This window comes from Eriocheir sinensis, chromosome 5 (assembly GCF_024679095.1).
Source record: "Eriocheir sinensis breed Jianghai 21 chromosome 5, ASM2467909v1, whole genome shotgun sequence".
Classification (NCBI taxonomy): domain Eukaryota; kingdom Metazoa; phylum Arthropoda; class Malacostraca; order Decapoda; family Varunidae; genus Eriocheir; species Eriocheir sinensis.
In genome coordinates, this window is record NC_066513.1 from 2,452,759 (window position 1) to 2,462,617 (window position 9,859).

Sequence of the window (9,859 nt, forward strand, 5' to 3'; positions counted from 1 at the left end):
CCTGAACAAGCTCAGCAACGTTGATCACTCCAAACTCTTCACGCTACAAACTAACCTGAGAACAAGAAACAACGGAAAAACAATTCAAACAAAGCGATGCAATACCGACATCGGCAGGAGTTATTTCTCGAATAGAGTTGTTCGCCACTGGAACAGCCTTCCTGCAGAAGTGGTTAGCGCAGAGACCATCAACTCCTTCAAGAAACGCATTGATCGCCACTTTGCTGCAACAGGAGTGAACTGAACGTTCCCAAGAGTAGGTACACAAGTGCTTTAATCCTTCCCTGCAAGCCACTCCTGTGGCAAACGGATTGATTAAATCACTGAACGCAGGCAGCCTAGTAATGAGCCAACAGGCTTTCTGCTGCCTGCTAGTAGTCCATGTAGTCCATGTTTCCCTCCATTGCGTTCCTCCCACGATTCATTTTTTCACTCTGCACCTTGAGGGCACAAAAAAACGCCTAACCTGCTGCTCCATGGTGGAAGGCGCCAGGAGGAGGAGGGAGGGAGTCACTGATCAAGTTTAGTTAGAGAGGCTTTATGATGCTCCACTTTATTTTTGTCTCCTTCTGTCGTGCGAAATCACCCCAAGGAATACGCCGTAACGTGTACTATAAATAAAGCAAATGAAGAATGGAATAAGTAGACTCATAGATGGATAGAAAGATAGACAGATAGATAGATAGAGATAGGAAGATAGATGGATAACAACAGAGATAAGTAACAACAGAGATAGATAGATATACATACATACATATATACATACACACATACATAGGAAAAAAGATGAACAACAACAAAAAGAAATAGGAAGATAGATGGATAACAACAGAGATAAGTAACAACAGAGATAGATAGATATACATACATACATATATACATACACACATACATAGGAAGAGAGATCAACAACAACAAAAAGAAATAGGAAGATAGATGGATAACAACAGAGATAAGTAACAACAGAGATAAATAGATACATACATACATATATACATACACACATACATAGGAAGAGAGATGAATAACAACAAAAAGAGATAGATAGGCAGATCAGTTGGTCCATTGTTTGGCATGCAGCACAGAAACAGAAAATGATGGGCAATAATTGAAAACGATTCCGGCTTTGCCAACACAAAAAGCGGCAGAGTTGTTGGGACAGAGTTACACGCGCGGTAATAGCGCAACATTACGCTTTTTCATTGCCCGGAGCTTTTATCATATCATTCTACAATTTTTGCAGATTACGTCCGCTGTAAACACACGAAAAGCACCAGCCGTTTCGTCACTGCAGACACAACACATGCAGTCTGGTTCACGGCCCAGCGGAGTTTTGCACGAAGCACGGACCGTCCTCGACCCGTGACTCGTGCTGCAGACTGACCGCAAAGAACACACCGCCATGTGTGTAATAAGGATGCGGCCACACTGCACGCGGTTCGCTGGGAGGGTAGAGGGTAGCGGGACGCCTAGCGGGTCAGAGGCAAGAACAAACACATGTTATCTAATACGAGTGGCCATACAGGACGCGGGTAGCGGGTTTCCTCCAAGCTTACCCGCTACCCGCGTCCTGTATGGCCACTCCTATTAGATAACATGTGTTTGTTCTTGCCTCTGACCCGCTAGGCGTCCCGTTACCCTCTACCCTCCCAGCAAACAACGTGCAGTGTGGCCGCACCCGTGTGTTGCGGCGCCGTGCCCCGGACTCAACACACAGGCTGCTGCTTCAAACAGAATGGACATCGGAAAAACATTTATTGACAAACCATCACTTGGTGTAATGATTCTCTCTCTCTCTCTCTCTCTCTCTCTCTCTCTCTCTCTCTCTCTCTCTCTCTCTCTCTCTCTCTCTCTCTCTCTCTCTCTCTATCTCTCTCTCTCTCTCTCTCTCTCTCTCTCTCTCTCTCTCTCTCTCTCTCTCTCTCTCTCTCTCTCTCTCTCTCTCTCTCTCTCTCTCTCTCTCTCTCTCTCTCTCTCTCTCTCTCTCTCTCTCTCTCTCTCTCTCATATAGATAGATTGATGGATAGATAGGAAGATAAATAGATAATAATCTATCTATATTTATCTAACGTTCTATCTATGTACATATCACTCTATCTATGTCTATATCTATCTGCTTATCTATATCTATCAATCTATCTATCTATTTATCGATTTATCTATCTACCTATGTACGTAACTACACACACACACACACACACACACACACACACACACACATACACACACACACACACACACAAATAGCCAGTTTGACAGTTCACCCCAGTCATTGTTGTAAGCGCCCAAACCAATCCATATCCGCCACAATGATCCGTTATTTCTACTCAACACCACATACTAATAAAGAAATTTCCTGTGTGCTTCTCTATAATTCCCTCCTCCTTTTTATATTAACGCCAAACACTAGAGCTACAAGGAATTTCGTCGTATTTTGTGTTTGGTTAGGGAGCTTACGAACATGCTGTATTGGACTGTAAGACTGGCCCAAAGACTCTTCACTAGCCTGCTCAGACATGCAGCATCGTAAATATATTGTCGTAAATACATATATGTCGCAGAAGCTGGCGCCACTGTTACGTGTCTGACGCCCACACGCGCCTCCCCGCTGGCCGAGGCCGCCGCGAGGCCCAGCAAGGCTAGACTGTAATGACGCATACAATCCGTGCACAGTCCAAGTTGCTGTTCATTCTTTCTCAGGGGTTGGCGAGCAATGGAAAATGCGTCAAGATAAACAGGGGGTCTTTGGGCAGAGTCTTTGGGTCAAGTATTGGTGAAGTAAACCTCGTGGGGCGCTGAACCTTATTCACTCGTTATGAGCCCCCGTATTCACACTTCTTATTTACAGCAAGGGAGGCAGCTCAGTTATTTACAACAAGGGAGACAGCTCGGTTATTTACGACAAGGGAGGCAGCTCGGTTATTTACACTAAGGGAGGCAGCTCGGTTATTTATAGCAAGGGAGGCAGCTCGGTTATTTACAGCAAGGGAGGCAGCTCGGTTATTTACAGCAAGGGAGACAGCTCGGTTATTTACAGCAAGGGAGGCAGCTCGGTTATTTACAGCAAGGGAGGGAGCTCGGTTATTTACAGCAAGGGAGGGAGCTCGGTTATTTACAGCAAGGGAGGCAGCTCGGTTATTTACTGCAATGGAGGGGGCTCGTTTATTTACAGCAGGGGAGGGAGCTCGGTTATTTACTGCAAGGGAGGCAGCTCGGTTATTTACAGCAAGGGAGACAGCTCGGTTATTTACAGCAAGGGAGGGAGCTCGGTTATTTACTGCAAGGGAGGCAGCTCGGTTATTTACAGCAAGGGAGACAGCTCGGTTATTTACAGCAAGGGAGACAGCTCGGTTATTTACAGCAAGGGAGACAGCTCGGTTATTTACAGAAAGGGAGGCAGCTCGGTTATTTACACCAAGGCAGGCAGCTCGGTTATTTACAGCAAGGGAGGCAGCTCGGTTATTTACAGCAAGGGAGGCAGCTCGATTATTTACAGCAAGGGAGGCAGCTCGGTTATTTACTGCAAGGGAGGGAGCTCGTTTACTTACAGCAAGGGAGGGAGCTCGGTTATTTACTGCAAGGGAGGCAGCTCGGTAATTTACAGCAAGGGAGACAGCTCGGTTATTTACAGCAAGGGAGGGAGCTCGGTTATTTACTGCAAGGGAGGCAGCTCGGTTATTTACAGCAAGGGAGACAGCTCGGTTATTTACAGCAAGGGAGACAGCTCGGTTATTTACAGCAAGGGAGGCAGCTCGGTTATTTACAGCAAGGGAGGCAGCTCGGTTATTTACAGCAAGGGAGGCAGCTCGGTTATTTACAGCAAGGGAGGCAGCTCGGTTATTTACAGCAAGGGAGACAGCTCGGTTATTTACAGCAAGGGAGACAGCTCGGTTATTTACAGCAAGGGAGGCAGCTCGGTTATTTATAGCAAGGGAGACAGCTCGGTTATTTATAGCAAGGGAGGCAGCTCGGTTATTTACAGCAAGGGAGGGAGCTCGGTTATTTATAGCAAGGGAGACAGCTCGGTTATTTACAGCAAGGGAGGCAGCTCGGTTATTTACAGCAAGGGAGGCAGCTCAGTTATTTACAGCAAGGGAGGCAGCTCGGTTATTTATAGCAAGGGAGGCAGCTCGGTTATTTATAGCAAGGGAGGCAGCTCGGTTATTTATAGCAAGGGAGGCAGCTCGGTTATTTATAGCAAGGGAGGCAGCTCGGTTATTTACAGCAAGGGAGGCAGCTCGGTTATTTACAGCAAGGGAGACAGCTCGGTTATTTACAGCAAGGGAGGCAGCTCGGTTATTTACAGCAAGGGAGGGAGCTCGGTTATTTACAGCAAGGGAGGCAGCTCGGTTATTTACAGCAAGGGAGGCAGCTCGGTTATTTACAGCAAGGGAGGCAGCCACGTTATTTACAGCAAGGGAGGCAGCTCGGTTATTTACAGCAAGGGAGGCAGCTCGGTTATTTACAGCAAGGGAGGCAGCTCGGTTATTTACAGCAAGGGAGGCAGCTCGGTTATTTACAGCAAGGGAGGCAGCTCGGTTAGGGAGACAGCTCGGTTATTTACAGCAAGGGAGGCAGCTCGGTTATTTACAGCAAGGGAGGGAGCTCGGTTATTTACAGCAAGGGAGGCAGCTCGGTTATTTACAGCAAGGGAGGCAGCTCGGTTATTTACAGCAAGGGAGGGAGCTCGGTTATTTACCGCAAGGGAGGCAGCTCGGTTAGGGAGGCAGCTCGGTTAGAGGGGCAGCTCGAGGGCGAAAACAAAAGAGCCACAAAAAAGCCCGCCAGGCGCCGCTCCGACAAAAAGAAAAACAGAACCAACACTCACACATCGAGGAAAATAGTCGCACGCACCACAGCTAAAACCCGATTTCCTTGCAAAAGCCGTATTTGTATTTCTTCTATATTACAGGGTGAAGCCAGTGTTATCCGGGCAGCTTCCTCACGAGCAGGGGATACGAGGTTAACCCGTCCGCTGCGATTGGCTCGAATTTCTCCTTCCCTGGTAGCCTGGTAACTCAGGTCTTTCTCTGCCTCTGTGGTGGATAGTAGAGTGTTTCCCATGTCGTATTGGTATGCTGGAATTCCTCTCCAAAGGTGCATGACTTTACATTTCTCTTCATTGAATTGTACCAGCCACTTTTTGTTCCGTTCCTGTAGCTTGGTGATGTCTTGTAGGAAATCCGCAATCAAGGGGTTAGAAGTGCGTGTAGGCCGCGGGGGTTAAACAGGCAACACATGATCCACAAAAAAATAATTGCAACATTCACTAAAACAGCAATGACAACAACAACAAGAAGCACTAACACAACAAGACCAGTACTAACAATTGGACAGGTGCGGGAATTTAAGGCGTCTGTAGGAAAATGGACGAATCGACTAACTGAGAAAAAGAGAAAGAAGGAGAAAAAGAAGAAATTAATGATCCTACTAATACCTAATAAAAATAATACAGTTAATGATGATAATTATAAAGAAAAATCCAATTATGGCCCTCAACGTAGCGTACCAGAAAAGTGTATGTGTGTAGCAGTGAAATAGAGTTAGTGTGGCGGAGTTAGAGTTAGTGTGGCAGTGAGTGAAGGGTGAGTGTGGCAGTGAACGTGGCAGTGAGTTAGTAAGTGCGGCAGTGAGTTAGTGTGGCAGTGAGTGAAGGGCGAGTGTGGCAGTGAACGTGGCAGTGAGTTAGTAAGTGCAGCAGTGAATTAGTGTGGCAGTGAGTGAAGGGCGAGTGTGGCAGTGAACGTGGCAGTGAGTTAGTAAGTGCGACAGTGAATTAGTGTGGCAGTGAGTGAAGGGTGAGTGTGGCAGTGAACGTGGCAGTGAGTTAGTAAGTGCGGCAGTGAGTTAGTGTGACAGTGAGTGAAGGGCGAGTGTGGCAATGAACGTGGCAGTGAGTTAGTAAGTGCGGCAGTGAGTTAGTGTGACAGTGAGTGAAGGGCGAGTGTCGCAGTGAATGTGGCAGTGAGTTAGTAAGTGCGGCAGTGAGTTAGTGTGACAGTGAGTGAAGGGCGAGTGTCGCAGTGAACGTGGCAGTGAGTTAGTAAGTGCTGCAGTGAGTTAGTGTGACAGTGAGTGAAGGGCGAGTGTGGCAGTGAACGTGGCAATGAATTAGAGTTAGTGTGGCAGTGAGTGAAGGGCGAGTGTGGCAGTGAACGTGGCAATGAGTTAGAGTTAGTGTGGCAGTGAGTGAAGGGTGAGTGTGGCAGTGAACGTGGCAGTGAGTTAGAGTTAGTGTGGCAATGAGTGAAGGGTGAGTGTGGCAGTGAACGTTGCAGTGAGTTAGAGTTAGTGCGGCAGTGAGTTAGTGTGGCAGGAGGGAAGGGTGAGTGTGGCAGTGAGTAAGGGTGACGGTGCCAGAATGAGGAGTGAGTGTGGCAGACTGAAGGGTGAGTGTGGCCGTGAGTTGGGGTGAGTGTGGCCGTGAGTAACAGACTGAAGGGTGAGTGTTGCCGTGAGGAACAGTCTGAAGGGTGAGTGTGGCCGTGAGTAACAGACTGAAGTGTGAGTGTTGCCGTGAGTGACAGACTGAAGGGTGAGTGTGGCCGTGAGTAACAGACTGAAGGGTGAGTGTGACAGTGAGTAACAGACTGAAGGGTGAGTGTGGCCGTGACTAACAGACTGAAGGGTGAGTGTGGCCGTGAGTAACAGACTGCAGGGTGAGTGTCGCCGTGAGTAACAGACTGAAGGGTGAGTGTGGCCGTGAGTTGGGGTGAGTGTGGCAGTGAGTAACAGACTGAAGGGTGAGTGTGGCCGTGAGTTGGGGTGAGTGTGGCAGTGAGTAACAGACTGAAGGGTGAGTGTGGCCGTGAGTAACAGACTGAAGGATGAGTGTGGCCGTGAGTTGGGGTGAGTGTGGCAGTGAGTAACAGACTGAAGGGTGAGTGTGGCCGTAAGTAACAGACTGAAGGATGAGTGTGGCCGTGAGTTGGGGTGAGTGTGGCAGTGAGTAACAGACTGAAGGGTGAGTGTGGCCGTGAGTTGGGGTGAGTGTGGCAGTGAGTAACAGACTGAAGGGTGAGTGTGGCCGTGAGTAACAGACTGAAGGATGAGTGTGGCCGTGAGTTGGGGTGAGTGTGGCCGTGAATAACAGACTGCAGGGTGAGTGTGGCCGTGAGTAACAGACTGAAGGGTGAGTGTGGCCGTGAGTTGGGGTGAGTGTGGCAGTGAGTAACAGACTGAAGGGTGAGTGTGGCCGTGAGTAACAGACTGAAGGGTGAGTGTGGCCGTGAGTTGGGGTGAGTGTGGCCGTGAGTAACAGACTGCAGGGTGAGTGTGGCCGTGAGTAACAGACTGAAGGGTGAGTGTGGTCGTGAGTAACAGACTGAAGGGTGAGTGTGGTCGTGAGTAACAGACTGAAGGGTGAGTGTGGCCGTGAGTTGGGGTGACTGTGGCCGTGAGTAACAGACTGCAGGGTGAGTGTGGTCGTGAGTAACAGACTGAAGGGTGAGTGTGGTCGTGAGTAACAGACTGAAGGGTGAGTGTTGCCGTGAGTAACAGACTGAAGGGTGAGTGTGGCCGTGAGTAACAGACTGAAGGGTGAGTGTGGCCGTGAGTAACAGACTGCAGGGTGAGTGTGGCCGTGAGTAACAGACTGAAGGGTGAGTGTGGCCGTGAGTAACAGACTGAAGGGTGAGTGTGGCCGTGAGTAACAGACTGCAGGGTGAGTGTGGCAGTGAGTAACAGACTGCAGGGTGAGTGTGGCAGTGAGTAACAGACTGCAGGGTGAGTGTGGCCGTGAGTAACAGACTGCAGGGTGAGTGTGGCAGTGAGTAACAGACTGAAGGGTGAGTGTGGCCGTGAGTAACAGACTGCAGGGTGAGTGTGGCAGTGAGTAACAGACTGCAGGGTGAGTGTGGCAGTGAGTAACAGACTGCAGGGTGAGTGTGGCAGTGAGTAACAGACTGCAGGGTGAGTGTGGCCGTGAGTAACAGACTGCAGGGTGCGTGTGGCAGTGAGTAACAGACTGAAGGGTGAGTGTGGCCGTGAGTAACAGACTGAAGGGTGAGTGTGGCCGTGAGTAACAGACTGAAGGGTGAGTGTGGCCGTGAGTAACAGACTGAAGGGTGAGTGTGGCAGTGAGTAACAGACTGAAGGGTGAGTGTGGCAGTGAGTAACAGACTGCAGGGTGAGTGTGGCAGTGAGTAACAGACTGAAGTGTGACTGTGGCCGTGAGTAACAGACTGAAGGGTGAGTGTGGCCGTGAGTAACAGACTGAAGGGTGAGTGTCGCCGTGAGTAACAGACTGAAGGGTGAGTGTGGCAGTGAGTAACAGACTGAAGGGTGAGTGTGGCAGTGAGTAACAGACTGCAGGGTGAGTGTGGCAGTGAGTAACAGACTGAAGTGTGACTGTGGCCGTGAGTAACAGACTGAAGGGTGAGTGTGGCCGTGAGTAACAGACTGAGGGGTGAGTGTGGCCGTGAGTAACAGACCGAAGTGTGACTGTGGCCGTGAGTAACAGACTGAAGGGTTAGTGTGGCGTGAGTAACAGACTGAAGGGTGAGTGTGGCCGTGAGTAACAGACTGAGGGGTGAGTGTGGCCGTGAGTTGGGGTGAGTGTGGCCGTGAGGAACAGACTGAAGGGTGAGTGTGGCCGTGAGTAACAGAATGAGGGGTGAGTGTGGCCGTGAGTTGGGGTGAGTGTGGCCGTGAGGAACAGCTTCACTCTCGCCCTGGAAATCACGTTAGTAATTGCTGCCATCGATCAGGCCTTCGGGGCAGCGCGTGGGCGGGGCTGACAGGAGGGAGCATATGCACTAACCCTTTTGCCGGCCCGCGGAGGCACTCTATTCGTTCTCGCCCGTGGGTGTGCTGCGAGGAAGTGCTTGTGTGTGCTTGTGGGCTTGGCAAGATGGAAGCTGCGTAGGAGAAGCGTGTCCATTAACCCCTTAACTGCGGATTTCCTACAGTCAGACCTCACCAAGTTACAGGAACAAAAAGTGGCTGCTACAATTCGATGAAGAAAAATATAAAGTCCTTCGTAGGGGATCTCCAGCATACCAATATCACATGGGAAACACTGCACTATCCACCACAGAGGCAGAGAAAGACCTAGGACTATATGTTATCAGGTACCAGTGAAAGCCAAATCCGTGGCAATCGCAGCGGATGGGTTGAGTCACTATTAAATAAGGGAAAATATTGTAGTCTCTGATGTCTTTGATGTGTGTCTCCACTGTACCAACTTCTAATATCTTGATATTTCATGGTTGGAATTGAAGAGTTAATATTGGCCTTTAGAAGAGGGGTGTTGGTCTAACGATATATATATACCTATATATATATATATATATATATATATATATATATATATATATATATATATATATATATATATATATATATATATATATATATATATATATATATATATATATATATATATTTTTTTTTTTGGTGTGTGTGTGTGTATATGGGTGATTATGGTTTACTGGGATTTATTTCTTATGTAAAGTTTGATTAAGGGATTAGCTTTTTTTTTTTCACGTGAACGCCTATAGCGCCGGTAGGCTTTCTTGAGGGGCCTAGATGGTAGTCGGCCCCAGCCCGTCATGGCGCAGACAAGTGTTTATAGTGTCGCCATCTTCTATTGGCTCATGCTGCCCCCCAGAACTCGTTCTTGATTCACTTGGAGGGTTTCCTCTAGAGTCCGGGTTGATGGGTGGTCTTCAGGACAGCATGTGGGTAGTTTTAAGCCACTCGGCGGTGACTGAAAAATCCGAGGTGGTGGCGTGGGGATTCGAACCCGCGTCGTCCATCACGCGGTGAATGTGGGCCCAGCACGCTACCACTCAGCCACCGCTCAACGGGTTGATTAGAATGAATTGTTTTATTGCTCATTCGCTGGTTGTTTTAGTGC